At 36.0% G+C, this 15,865-nt stretch overlaps 1 long non-coding RNA gene across 1 annotated transcript; it reads right to left on the reverse strand.

Moving 5' to 3' along the window:
- Nucleotides 1-722: 722 nt before the first annotated feature.
- Nucleotides 723-15,826, reverse strand: LOC148674799 (uncharacterized). The gene is made up of 3 exons (XR_015935397.1): nucleotides 15,578-15,826; nucleotides 5,142-5,264; nucleotides 723-1,459 (listed from the first exon to the last, which is right to left on the reverse strand). It is a non-coding gene; the product is annotated as an uncharacterized LOC148674799 (long non-coding RNA).
- Nucleotides 15,827-15,865: the final 39 nt, after the last annotated feature.

Genomic DNA, 15,865 nt, shown 5'->3' on the forward strand with positions numbered 1-15,865 from the left:
AATCTTTGTGAATGTTCTGCCTCAATCCATCAAGAATGTTGGTGTAGGAGATGGAAAAGAGAAGCAAAGTAAAATTTCCCCCAAAATAAGCATTCTCTATGTGTTGACATTCTCCAGTTTCCTCCAACAGTCCAGAGCCTTACTGATAGACTAATTGGCTACTGGGAAAATTGGCCCTGGTGTGAGTGTGGGTCAGACCTGTGATGGACAGGTTTGTCATCCATTGTATACCCTGCCGTGTGCTTGTTGCTAGCCAGGGTAGGCTCCGGCTCCCCCGTGACCCTGAATTGGAAGAAGCTGTAAGAAGATAAATGGATAAGATTTTCTACACACTCCTTTTTATTTAATACTCTGAGGGTGCCTGAAAGGGCTGCACTTGTATTGGAAGTAGTAACAGAAGAGATTGTCCATTTCAATTCTTGCAAAATGCATACCTTCTCATACCAAGGCTTTTATTCCTTTAAAAGAAATCATGAACAAAGTTGTCAAAGCTGTCCAAACATCTGTTTGGGAAATTATCATTAACAGATAACACCCAGTTCTTTAAAAGCATACAGATGCAAGTCCTGTCCGCTTATTAAGTATAAGCCCGATTTTAAGCATGCAAGTAATGGAAATCCGAACATATTTTTATTATTATTTTATTTGATTCTGAAAATAACAAATGTTTTTCATGACAATTATGTAACACACACAGGCCAGTTACAAAATCTGACCTGATTCTGAACTTCAGAAATGACGGCTAACCTTTATTGTTGACTAAGACCAAAATGGTTCTGACGTCTGTTGTTCTTAACAGCAGCTATAAAATAATATAATAAAATTGTCTTCTAAATCTGATTATTAGTCTATTATTATATAATTTCACATTTCATCAGTAAGCATCTAACTTCCATTTATAGTAATAAAAACATGCACATTTTGAAGGCTTAATTCAAAAGCATCACCTTCAGGTCATGTCATGCAAGCTAAACTATCAAACTAAGGACAATACATCAAAATCTTACCCCTTTTATTTGTAACATAACCTGATTTATCTAGTAAACATAAAGAGCAGTATGAAAAATGCTTTAGGACAACTCTTTTTCTCTCTGAGAATCCTAAGTAGCATTTCATTTTGAAAGCATTGTCTTTCATGTTTCTTTCTTCTGGCTGAAGGTGAAAAGAATGAAATTTATTTTTCTGTTAAAGAGCTCTTGAAAGATGTCTCGGTCTCCTCTGATTAGCGCATATCCATAAACAACAGCTTTCATTTAAAAGCTTACAAAGGAATTACCCAATCAACCTTACTGTACATAAAAGCAAGCATGTAAGAGTAACCTTTCACCTAATACATTTAATATTGGAATCCATTTTCTACTGATAGAATGCTGAAGGTAATCCTATCCCTGAGGGTGGTTGCCTGAGGGTCCTTAAAACACACATACATCAAGATGCACTCTGGTGGCTGAAGTCTGCACTGCAAGATACAAAGGGAAACTCCAATGAAAAGGTGTGAAATTGCAATGTTGAAGACAAAGAAAACGTGTGGACTCACAGCTATCAATGTGCAAATGTTTGCTTTTAGAGTTCAGAGACAATCTATGTACAGCAGTCATCTGATGTTCTGGATCAAAGGACTCTGGGGTTAAAGGATCGAGAGGGAGAAGAGTCATACCAAGCCTGAAGGAAATCTGCTGGCAAACTTGGTAAATTAAGTTGTTGACCAGTTCTGGGTATCATGACTAGGAAAATAGATGACGCAGCACCAAATTACCTTTCCATACTCGCCATTGGGGTTAGAGGAGCACAGAATTGGGTAATAAACATTATTCAGTGGTGACTGTTCAACAGTTCCATGTGGAATTACTAGTAAAAAATCTATAGATTTATGTGTTGGTGAATGTATGTTTGTTTGTGAGAAAACAGCTACTACTCAATCATTTTTGTTGAATGAGAACTCTTATATGTGACATTCACCCACAATGCCATCAGAGTCAAACTAAAATATCTCATGTTAAGCACATTGCATTCTTTAAACTAATAAAATAATGTAAAATAAGTGAAGTTTTCACTTACATTGATCGCCTATGTACAATCACATTTATGGATACCTCATCGGTCATTGATAACAAACAAGGGAAAGCGATTATTTATGCCAACTTCCTTCCTTATGAGTCTTGTTCTTGTTTCCACTCACAGCATTAGAAGAAATAATATCTGTTCTTCCATCCATTTTCTCACTGGTTCATTCAAGTCAGCGCTGTTGGGGAGCCAGATCCTATCCCAACAAGCAACGAGCGCAAAGAAGGGACAATCCTGGACGGGATGCCAGTCCAACACAGAGCGCACATAGACACAGACACAGACACTTGCACTCAATTTTCCCAGAGGCCAATTAACCTACCAGTATGTTTTTGAACTGTAAGAGGAAACCAGAGCACCTGGAGGAAACCCACATAAACACGAACGTGGGGAGAACATACAAGCTCCATGCAGGTTGCACCCCAGGTCCAGAACTGAACCGAGGGCCTTGGCTCTGTCAGGCACAAATACTAAACACTGCATAGGAATAATATGTATTTTATTATCTCACTGTTTGTTGGGAAGGAAGCATAGTACTTCTCCCATGCGGACAACAACAAGCTTGCGGTTGACCATCAGCTTGTGTTGGCTGAAAAGGAAGACGTACAGCATAATCCCATAAACGAAGAAACACAACGATTTGGCTTTTGAGTCTTGAATGGGTGCAGATTGAGAAGATCCTCCAAATGAAGGGAGATCTGGGGGAGAGGGGTGAAAATCTAAAATCTTGCTTCCGACACAGAAAACTATGTATGAAAGAATGTCTTGTGTACATTGTTAGCCAAATAAAATAAATGAGAGGATTTCACAAATAAACTATTATTTTATTTATTATTAAAATTATGGTTTTAAAAAGAAGTAAGTCTAATTATGAACACTCTTTCTCACCTGTGAGCTATTCTCGCTATTCTGTCCTTTGCTGTCCTGTGCTTTATATTCCTGTTACCTTACTCTCCCTCCATCACAACTGAACAAGACTCAACAGCTCAAAATGCTGTGTATGTCTTTTTACTTACCAGTATGGAATTAACATCTACTTGCTCCTGTCTGGAATGGAGATGTACATCATACAAACAGAATTATAGCCATCAGACTAAATGGGGTTTACAGAAATTTAAAGAAAGTGAAAAATATAAGTTACAAATGTTTGTTTTACAGAAGCACTAAAAATGGTATGTACTCCTTTTCATATATAGATGGGGCTTCTGTATCAGTTACTGTATATAGCTAGTGTCATTTTTAATTCATGATTGGATAAGATTCACCTGCAGTAGTTCTGTCACAATTTTTATTTTATTAAATAACAATTAAACCATTTCAGAAACAATCACAAGGAAACAGTATGGCTTTAATGTCATTCTTTAAATCAGACACATGCACAAAGCACTTGCATCTCACTCAGAAAACTCAATGAACTGTGTCTCGTGTTCTTTGTTTCTTATTGTGAAATACAACAATTCTGTATCATTCTGTCATTTTGTCTGGCTGGCACTTTTAGCCAGATTGACTTGTACAACTTAGCTGTTTTATTAACATACAAAAATATACCAATATCTACAGGAGGGTTGATTTCTGGTCACCATTTGAGATTTGAAAACATGACCGTGAAATCTGGAGACTAAAGACCCTAATGACTATTCCACACTCCCTGATAGCGTGCTAATACAAACAGAATTATAGCCTTTAAATCTTACTGTACGAAATATGTTTTAAAACAGGAGACCAAAATGTCAGAAAGCTAAAGTGTGAATGGCAAGGAAATGTAAATGTTTACAAAATAATTTATAACCGCCTGAACTGAAATTCTACTAGAAGAGGTGACTTGGTGTAAATAAATGTAATGTAAATTCTATTGGTGTGAATTTTGCCATATTCTTGTTAATTATTACAACATTTATAGCATTTAGCAGTAAAACGTGTTAGTGGACGTGGAATTTGAAAATCTGCAAACAAAAAGCATTTATATTCTAAATAAATCTGCTCTTTCAGCCATTGGACACAAAGAGTTTAGGACTGTTATGGAAAAGAAACATTGGCCAATGTTTTAAATATTTTTAATTCACCATATCACTGACACTTCATCAGCTAAATTCAATAGCATATTTCTAATTAAGTACTGAATTGAAGCACAGAAACTGACAATGAATTTTGCTTTTATCAGACAACATATCTCAATATAATTTTAACAAAGTTCATCTGTAGTTTTTCTCTTTTAGTTTTTTCTTCATTTTATTGTAAGAAACATAATTTTTAGAGCAGTACAATATAGTGAAACAGCTCAATCGTGTTAGCTTCAATAATTTCCTTATAAAATGCATTATTTCCTCATTTCATCAATCCATAAATGGTGCCAAAATTAGAAAAGCATGTACAATTTGACTGTATTTTCACATATGCTATTCACCAAAGAAAACATACCTTTAGTTCCTCAAAGTCTGGAATTGAATCAGACATACTGCAGTGATCTCATATCAAACATACCAAAATTAGGCTACCTCGAGGCATGCAAAAAACATTACTATGCTTAAGGAATCTGGTCACTCCTCTCTCCACCCAAGAGCTCCAAAGAACTGATAAGCACAAAAATTAAACAGGTCTCACAGCTATCTGCAGACAGAAATATTCAACCAACTAATCCTATCTGGGTTGGAATTAGGAAGCCAGTTCTTAAAAAGAATTTGAAAGGCCAAGGAAATTTCTAGAGTTCTAGAAGTTCAGAGCTACTGGAAAGAGAGCCTCAATTCAAAAAATGTACCACATTTTCTCCTGCGGGGTTTCACATCTAAGTCAGATTTATAATAAAGACAGCAGCAGAACAGTGCTAGAAAGAGATCCTTTAAATCAAAAGCCAATCATGAAATATGTCAGCTGAGGGCCTAGGAGGTAAAAATGTTGGCCTTGGCACTGTACCATATTATTAAGTAGTTCTGGTAATGTTACAGTACAATGCAATAAAGCATAATTTAAAAAAAAACAATAATAATCTCTTAAAAGGCAATTGTTTAAAAACACATTTTCTACTGTATATAACAAAAATGAGCAAAATAAGGTACTGTATTATATACTTCAACACCTACCTAATATTTCAAAGTCTATAGATGTCTTTTTTGCAGTCTCCTTTAGCAGTAAAAGTTTTCAATTTTGTGAGAATCAAAGCACATAAAGATGTGATGAGGATTTGACGGCCCCTCTCCTTGATGCTGTAGGAAAACAGAAAAACATATAAGATTCTCCAAAATATAGAAGATGACTATAAAGAATCAGCTAACATATAACAATCCTCCCTGGAAAATAGGAGACTATAATCTCATCGTTGTGCAATGAATACTTTTGAACTTTCCAGAAACAAGTCCACAATGTCAGATATCCAATATTATCTTGTTACATCATTCAGGGTCGTCAGCAGTGAGCAGTGCTTCATGTTTCTTCACAGCCCTGGGGTCCTGGGTTCAAATCTCGCTGTGGATCTATAGTTTGTATGTTTTCCCAAAGTTCAACTGGGTTTCATCTAGGTACTCCAGTTTCCTCCCACGCTTTTCACTTTCTCAGGGTAATCTTTGTCTCTAAATTGCCCCTACAGTGTGTATGTTGTTTACTGGTGTCCTTACAAGGGTATAGTCCTACCTATGTTCCTTAACATTAAGTTATTGAAAATGGTTGGTTGAATCACACAGCAACACAAACTTCCAAACACCTTGTGTATAATCTCCCAGACAATGACCTATAGTTATTCCTGAAACCATTTATAACAATACCACTATACTGCACACTATACCTCACAGGATCAATCAAGTATCTGACAGAGGATAGATAAAGTTATTAACAGATTGAGAACAGGAAACAAAAGTCCTTTGAACGTGTTCTTTGCTTCCCAGACTTCAGTCATTAGGAGTGAGACCACAGAACTTTTGGGGCTGATTTTTCTTGCCTTCTTAGTTTAAAGAAGCACTACCCTAGAACACTGTACTTTCCCAAAGTTCTCCTTTTCCAGTGCAGCTGAAAGTAAGGTGCCATATTGAAGTGTAGGACCAGCTTAACTTTTCTTTGCTTGGGAATGAGAAACAACTGTAAGACATCAATGACAAAAAGCTGCTGGAGTATGGCTTCATCAAAACAGTGCACAGGCCTGAGTGACATTGGGAAGGCTGTGCTGAGCTTTAGTGTCATTCATCTGGAGTGGAAACTCCAGAAGTGTCTTCATGCAAGATTATATCAAATGGATGACTTCATGCAAGATAGTATCAAATGGATGACAGCAGTATCCCATAGCTCTTTGTGCATGTCCCAGGAGCAGATGTGTGTGTTGCTTAAAACAGTTACTCACATTGTCAACGTATTCATAATAAGCTGCAGGCTTCACCTATACCATGGGTGCATTCAGTGGCAGCCAGCTGAAAGCTTCAAATAGTAAAGGCACTTGCTCAGAGGGCACAATGAATTCTGTGGTCCAGACAACAGTGATTCAAACCTAGGTGAAGTCAATAATTCACTACGAATGGGATTCCCTGAACTTCAGTGCACAACTGGATGAACACCTCCAGGTGAGACTGAAGTAGACTGGATTCCCCAAACTTTCAATGCCACAGCAAATCCTGGGAACAACAGGACATGTTGGAAATGTAGTGGCATAACAGAGATATATGCTGCTCTTCCGAGAGGCAGTAACTTTCCTCGAAGGCAATGTGAAGCTTGTTAAATGATGAATGGCTTTAAAGGAGAGTACACACAGGTCATTTTTCTCCTTCTCCCGTACAAGGATTGTCATACCAAATCTGGAGGAAAGATCATTCGATGGTTCCAGTTTGGAAGGATATACTGTAGGATAGGAACTAATATGTGATTCCAAATTACAAAGAAAAAGAGCAGAACCCACTTGTCTCAAGCATCTTGGTGTGCTTCGTTGAGAAGAAGAAGGGTTGATTTTACAGCTAGCAGCAAGAGAACTAGGAAAGAGGGTTTATTTGTTCCATCTCCCTGTTAAAGAGCAAAACTAATAGCTGGCATTTAAATGTACATCGTTCTCCAAGTTCACAGCTCTACACCCAAAAATCTCCTAAAATGGGCTGATATGATTTTCCACTTGGGTACAGGCATTGCTGACTAGTGTATAGGCTTAAGAACAACAACAAAGTTTTAGCTGACTGCTTAATTGGACTAAGCGGCATTATTAACCAGTTTTGTTTGCATAACTACCATTTTTTCTAAATCTGTCGATTATGGAATATGAAAATCAACATTCTTTGTTCTTTATCGAGTGCATGGTTTGCATATTTCGTTTATTTGAAGCCATGGCTTTTTGTTCACTTTATACAACTAATACACCACTACATGTTTTTGGTAACATGCAGATTTAGTGTGACCAGTCCAGAACACAAATTTCAAAAACAGATTTTATCGTTAATAAATAAAGCTACAAAAACGTTCCTCTGTTCCACAACAGACACCATTAAGAAGGCAAATTATAGGTCACAAACTTATCTTTCTTCATTTAATGCACCAAACACAGTGCCAGAAAAAAAAATAAACTACATAACATTTAAATATACATTTTAGGATATAGTTTATCAAACCTGTTTTTGGATGAGTTTGAGATTAAATAAAAAAGAAGAAGAAATAGGTACATCCTACTAAATGTTTATTACACAATTCGCAACTTGTAAGCTATGTGTGGGTCAGACAAGGAGGGAGGGATAGAAGGATAAGAGAAGCTTGTCATAAAAGTACATAAAATTGTCCAGATGCCATGCTGTGCAAAATATGTTTTAGACACAATTTATAGTAGAAATGTATGTAGCTTATCAACAACTTACTCCAGGTTTCCACTACTGTTGTCTACTGCCATAGCTATTTAGAGAGTGATAATATGGTGTCATTTGGATGAGACGAAATCTTCGTTGCTGTCTTTAATTCATATTGACCAGTCTTGTGATCACCACAGCTCAACCTAAATTATACACTACTACAGCTATGAGGTGATTTAGTAGCTAATCCGTTATATTTGCCAATCAAATCTATGTGACTCTTTGATGACTTCTGGCAATTAACTTTGTTTGCTCCAATGTACACATTAATAAAGCTATAAGGCTACTTTGGCATCGCCAAATAATTGTTTCTGATTAATTCAGAAAGTGTATTTTACTATCGCTAATGCAATTGAATTGTGTGCGATACTGAGCGGCACGACAGCGTCATATTCTGACCTCTTGGCATAGGACTTACCTTTGTCTGCTGCTAGGTAGTAAGACGTAGTCTTGTTGTAAAGATTGCTGTCCTACTAGCAAAATGAACGTTTACAGAACATTGAGGAGTTGTCACCTTTTTGCTTAGCAAAGGTTTAAAGCCGTGTGAATCTTAAGGGAGAGTAACTACTCCGCATGGTAAAAACTTTTTATGGTGTGAGAAAATGTCCGAAATTAGTGTGAAAAGGGCGGATGAATGGGCGATGAACAATGTTCATGATGCCACGTATCTACTCGTATCAGCTGAGGGCTGACAGAGTGAAATGCATCAAGAGACTATATAGTTGATTTCACAGGTGTGTATTTTTATATAGTAAGCACTGCATTCAAGTCTGAATGTCAAAATGCTCATTGATTAGACCAAACTTGTTTGCGAATGTTTCAACGTCTTCTCCAACAGTAGACGTACGTTTGTCACCGTTCAACACCATAGAGGAAAGGTAGAGGAACCAAGGAGTTGCTGTGCAATGGAAAGAACCAATGACACAAACAGCTGATGGATTTTCTCCGTTTTTCCCAATACGAAATCTCCCTGAAGTAAGAACATTCATAAGAGTAACAAAGTCCAAAAAAGGGGTGTAAGAATTGCTCGAGGATGGACTCATTTTATTTTATTATGGGGACATCTATGGATGAACAAATATATTATGCAGAAAGTAAATGTCTTAACCACGTGTGAAACCAATGTTTGTACTATTTGGAAATTCAAATTATATACCCTTCTGTATGTATATCTAATATCCACATAATAAAGCTTTAGCCGATGTCTTTATGCAAGGCATCTTATGTAAAACAATTGTTCACAATATAAACTTTAAGTAACTTTTAATGCAGTTTAAGCAGTCACAACTTATTATTTTTCTAGGTGGCTATGCATCGCATACGATTTGACTAATAATTATTATACAAGCACTTACACTGAACAGGCTGCTATAGTGTTTTCTTAACTGTGTTTATCTGTAGGGAATTATAACATTTTCAACATAATATGTCTCCGTTAGTGTATCAAAAAATGACCATTAAAATGATAGCATTGAGCTTTTTGTTCATCTTCATTAAAAAAAAAATATTAACAATTTACATTCAGTGGATCTGAATTGCAAGCCTGGTTTCTGAGGGCTAATCCATAATAAAAAACCGGGAAACTACGCAACAATTGATATATTTTCCGGCTTCACGATTTATCTATTCTCATTAAGTTATCATACATTTAGTGTTCAACCTGTGCTTTCAACCTGTACTTGTAAATCTGAGTACCCTCGGGCTAATTGTTTTTATCTAAAAATAGGCTGAATCTTATTCATTGGGATGACCTTTCCCGTTGAACAATAATACAGTACGGTCGGTGATGAATAACTGTAAGATTTTTAATACCTCACCTCCAATCACTGTTTTTGCTTTTCAATAGCTCCATGACAACAATAATTTAGGATAACGGATTAACAAAACCATATGCAGTTTCCGTTAGACTCTGTCTGCATGGGGAGGATGGAGCAGATTGCCCTTTTTAATTAATACAGTATTTAGCCCTTTTGTTTTTTGGCGCTCAGCTGGCACGTGGCTGCTTGGTTCTGAATGAACAGCTCCTTTCAGGTCCACTCATTCTTCAAGCAGTTAAACCAGAGCTGAACAAAGCCAACGTAACGACCTGGGCACAAGAACCCACAAAAGATTCATTAGTTTAATAAACTTCAGTTACATTTGTCTTTCTTCTCAGCTCTGACCGCCTGAGACTGAAATGGTTGACCTCTTCATCTGTAAAGTAAAATTATCACTCCCCGTTACAGACTCGGGAACGTTTATAGTTTACGTCACACTAGTAATTCAAGTTTGCTCACACACAAAAATATAAATAAGATTTCTTTGTTGAGGACATTAAGATTATGTGAAAGGAATGCAATGGCGTGGATGTATAAGACCACCTTTTTAACTTTTCCGCAAAACATGTTTTCATGTTTTAACACGTTTAAAATAAATTATAACACCGTACTGTATGTTGCTTGATACATAAAAAGTGTAACGATATACACTTCACATATATATTCATCTGTTAGTGTCATATTCATTGTTTGTTAGCTTGTTAGTTATATATTCATTGAAGGTAATCTCTGGACAAATAAAGTCAACTCGCTAAACAACACTTAAATCTAGAGCATAAAATAAAGAAAGCACTGAGGATTAAACTAGTATTAATTCTGTTTTGTTTAATCTCCTAATTCCTTACCATCATTCACATATCATATTAAAGCTATAATAAAACATAAAATGCCTAGTCAGAAGGCATGTTGTTTAAAATGATAAGATTTACTTTACAAAAGCATGATTCGGGGAGTGTTTATCATTTGTTTCTCAACCAAACAAGCTACTGTACATAGCCTGCCTTCCTTTGCAACCCTTATTTTGTATTCTAACAGAAGTCATTGTTGTAATCGCACTATTTGAATATTACTGACCACCTGTTACCGATACTTTTTGTTTTTGATGCCTGGCTATTTAAATGTGTGTAAGCAAACCTTGCAGTAAAACATTTTTTTTTATTTGTATGAGTCACCCACACACACATCCAATACATGCACACACCATAACAGTGGAAGCTGCTTCCTATTTTGTTTCAAAATGGAATATGAATTCGTATCAAGTTTTACGTGAAGCATACTCGTTCATGTCCACATACAAATAAAACAAAATTATATATAACATAGCCATCTTAGTAATATACAAAGTGTGTTCACAAACTTTTCTTTCTGAAACAGTCTGCAATTGTTGTTTTTTTTTTTGTGTGTGTGGACGGGTGGCTGAGTTGAGATGTGCCTTTGACCTTGTACAAAGTAAATAATTTCCGCCATTGTGTTAAATATTGATTAAAAGAATTACTTTAGTATTCTAACACTATTGGTGTTTAAATTATTGTCACCAGATTGGAACTCATCAGTAGAAAAAAAAATATTCTTGTGTGTGTGTGGGGGGGGGCATCGTGTTATATTGAAGCAATGTATTAACATAGAACACAGACGTAGACGTAACACTGTCCTTTTAAGGAGAGAAAAATCGCATGGTGCATAGCTGAGGAAATTGACAGTAGGGATTTTCATTCACTCAACCAGTTCAACGAGCTTACTAACTTCAGTATGAACGAATTCGTTCCTGCACAGCACATTATAGAAAAAATACAGACTTCTTAGAATATTTGTCTAAAACAAAGGGCATTTGTTTTTTCTGTTTTCAGCGTAGTATCAACATACAGTACTCTATACGAACCTTTACTGGATGAATGTCAAGATCAAGGAGTACTAAAGATAAATCTTGGAAACTCATCTGCTGTTCAATTCCTTAAAGATTCGTTGTTTGAGTGTTCTTAGTCCCCAGTTATTAAACCCCCATCTGATCTAATTCTTTCAGAAAACTAATTTGGAAATATTTGCTATAGCATTAATGTAACCCTTCACATCCAACTGTCAGGGCATCTTTGCACAAGTTTCCAATAAAGTACGTGGTCTAATTCTTCCTATTGCTGTTAAGCTTTATCCTAATGAATAACCGAGTTAACATCGCGAAACCTCAGCCCTCCTAAAGTTGCACGTTACTTGAGCTTTGCCTAATTCCCACAGCGGTTTGCCGTCAATCTATAGCACAACACCTGATAGTAATTCAGACAGGAGGGAAGACTGTTAAAACTCTACATTATTAACTCCAGCTCTTTGAAACCGTGACTTCTCCATGCTAAAGATTGAAAACTTTTTCTTTTGTTATCCGTGTTTAACATAGATACATTACATATTTTTGTATAGTATTGGAAGATTGTTCACTAGAATGTAGTAGATCGGTACTGATACATTTGACTTTTGCTAGTACTGTACGTTGCAGATGCCAACTTCATTTTAAATACAATATACGGACATTATTATTTTTAATGTACAGTAAGCACGATTTCTTGATATTTGCTTCTAGAGTTCGAGAGTTGTTAATCTTATTTAAAACTGTTAATTTTAGCTTTAGCCTAAATATCAAATGTGAATTAATATTTTATGTAGCCTATTCATATAACCGCTAGAAATGTCGATGTTAACAGCATAATGTTAATACTTAGGTTATATATGCATATATGTCTCACATACGTACAATGAACTTTAGCATCCTTAAAGCATATTTAATAAACTCACAACTCCACAGTAAGCACTCCGAAACATCTTTTATTAGATTATTATTCCTAAAGGCTGAATTCACCGCGTAGCAGATGGTTTCATTTATCTTCTAGCATAAAAAGTCTATACATGGTCTTCAAAATGTAGTTAAACATGTTTAGAAATTAGAAATTAACCCCTCTCTCTTCGCAGTCGTCAATCTAATGAAATTTGTCCGAGAAAGAAATTACAGGAAAACACGTGTCCAAGCACGAAGACCAAGTACCAATATCCGAATTATCAAAACGACAGAGCATCGTGCTATTAGAAAGAAAGTCGGAGTAAAATCCAAGCACAAAATACCAGCAGCTACTGTCATGCCCAAAACTGAGGTACTGGTCTACAATGAACAAATGCCACAGTTGCTGATACTGTACGTGTTCCACAGATATTAATTATTGTAGAATAGTTACAGTAACTGTGATGCCTGTAAGGATTACTAAACTCTTTACACGTCTTTATTTGCAGGTACATTGTTTTTATTAAAAACAATAAAGTCTAATATTCAAGCAACTACAACACCATTCTGTCTTCAAATCAACAATCACCAACACGGTGATGTTTTATAGAAAATTACTATAATGCGTTGGAAAAACATTGATTTCCTTATTGTAGTCTATGTACCTTGTATAGTGTTAACTCCAAAGTTGTTATGATTTTTAATGTGACCAGGCAAAATGCAAAATACGGTACACGTTATACATAGAAAAGGGATGTATACTGTCAGGTTTAGGCCTAAGGTCTCCATTTTATTTAGTGAAATAGAAAACCATGAAACAAGCCACAACAAAACACGGAGGTACGCATTTAAATGTATGTCCCTAAGCAGAATTAAAAATCACAGACAAGCCTAACAGATGGAAGGGAATTCTGACCAGGACTGTACATATGGCACAGCAGAATCTTCGACGTGTGCTGAGCCGATGTTGCATTAAGCTGTAAAGAGAACGTCTACCATGCAACTGGTACCCCGCTTATACAGTATGCGGTGAGCTTGCTCATCGGATCCTAATCTTTAAAAAAAAAACCTTTCACGATTTGCCATTCAGTTTCTTTCAATGTTCCCTTTTGCCTAAAGCACAAAATACTGTGTTTTTTTTTCGTAAGGTTATTTCAGGTAGAGTGATCTTGGAATAATTTTTGTTCTTCCATAATACAGTGGTTGACGTACTTGAATGCAGAGAAAAACAGAATACAGGTCGTAAACACAAGTAAGAGGAAAATTACACTGCTGTTTACGTGGTGTGCAGAAATATTGTTTTTCTAATTTGATCAACTTTTAGTCATGCATCATATGGACAACCATGCAAAGCCTGGAAGAGTTTCGATTTTAGCAGGTTTCGTCCCACTATCACTATATCAATGAAACGTTCGAAATATGTAATGTAACGCTTTGACTTTATCTACCGATAGCTACCAGAAATGTGAACAATTGTAACAGAAAATAAACTAGTAAAACTGAACTTCCACTAAAATTTCAAAATGAAACACGTAGACTACATTTCGGTTGCTCAAACGCTATCTTCAGTGATCAGTTATTTCTCAATGAAGCTTCGCCGCTTTGAACCTTGCAAATAGAACTACCCGGTTCTACTCGTTAAATCAGAAATAGACTGACTGCCTGCTCTGCAACTTTCTTTACACACGGACGGATATCCAGTCAAACACGAAAATTAGACGTTAATAACGCCAATCTGATGTAAGGGCAACGAGTTTATGCACAGACAACGTTGTTCTTTTTATTTCTTAGTAGTGACTGCACAATCTGTCATATTTGTAGACTATGTGAGGTCGGGGTAGGGAAGTGGGTGGGCATGTGTGTGTGTGGAGGGGTGGAGTAGTGTAGAGCGTGAGGACTTATTAAATATCAGGTCGAGCCATACTAGTATAATTTTTGTTTTTAAACGAGTAGTTTTATATGTCCCAATTTCACCGCATTCAGAAGTTGGCAGTGAAAAAAATAATCGCCAGTTCGCTGGTGCTTTTGAAAACCAAAACGTATGAATCCCAATCGAAGTTCATTTTTGTAACGCATAAATGAAATTATTTGTTTTGTTTTTCTTATATTTGTGCAGCCTTCATCGTGTTCCTAGGTGAAAAGTGATCATTTTCCCGTAGTACTGTACAGGCTAAGTCAGTTATTTGCGGCTTCACACGACTTCACAATTCGGTCATCTTTTGTCTTAAAATGTCTAAAGGTACCCCCCAGTTATGTTCTATCGGGCTAATAAAACGAGGTAGAAGTGTTGAGTGATGACCCCGGTGCACGCCTGGATAATCACACTTCGACTTCACACAATGGAGTTAAATTCTAGTCGTGTGCCATTGTCGATCTTTACAAAGCAAAGAGGGCCGGGTGACAGTTCTTGTTAGCCTGCTTGAAGAGAGACTAATAAACCCGCCAAAAGCTTAGACTCTATTTTACAGGGTAGTTTAATGTGTGATCGCCTGCTGTTAATAACAAAAGAGTTTGTGTTCCTTAAACATACAGAATCAAACTGAATTAAGGGCTAATTAAAGTATATTTACACAAGTTAACATTATCTTAGTGGTTGTTTTGATAAAGAAAGGTTAAACAAAACAAAAACGTTTCACTTGCTGTTCTAAAATATGTTTCGTCCCAAGTAGATTTTCTTTTTATGTATTCAAACATTTCTATTCCCATTAATTTTCATTTAATTTGCAGTGACATCTGTTTATTTTCACTGACAAATGAGTAAATGATCAAATAACCAAAAACACATACAATAATATCAAATTCGATATACTGTAAAACTGCATCCACGCTCCAAAAGAAGTAAAATGTCCAAAACCACAATAAAACTTCTCTTATAAAGACAAATCGTTAAAATATATATGTATATGTGCATATACACATGAATATGCATACAAAATATTTATATTAATAAATATATTTTACATTTTTAAAAAAATATCCCCTTAAGGCGTTAACGAAATCGCAAACGAAAAGCCAATTGTTGAAAAAAAAATTCTGGAGAAATAAGACAAAGAAGATCAGGCTAAATATTTTCGATTTATTTTCTAGGTAGGATAACAATCATACTGATGCAAGTGTTTTCAAAGATAACTTACATTTCTGTTGAAAATCCCAAAAATGTAATTTCGATGGTTTGCCGTGTCTTCAAATAACAGTAAAGAATAATGCGAGGAACTAGAAGTGATCTTGCAAAGAAAACACAAACGACTAAAAAGAAATGTCCACAAAATATCATAAAAAATGTTGAAAGACTACTTGGCTCCTTATTAGGCGAAGATACAATATTTATTCCTTGTCTCCTGGGATGAAGCTCTTCCACTATTGTCCTCCCATTTCTCTATGCTGATGCTTAATTTTCAAAACTTCTATATTACCAAGGGACC

This window comes from Lepisosteus platostomus, chromosome 3 (genome assembly GCF_059453375.1).
Source record: "Lepisosteus platostomus isolate fLepPlt1 chromosome 3, fLepPlt1.hap1, whole genome shotgun sequence".
NCBI classification, from domain to species: domain Eukaryota; kingdom Metazoa; phylum Chordata; class Actinopteri; order Semionotiformes; family Lepisosteidae; genus Lepisosteus; species Lepisosteus platostomus.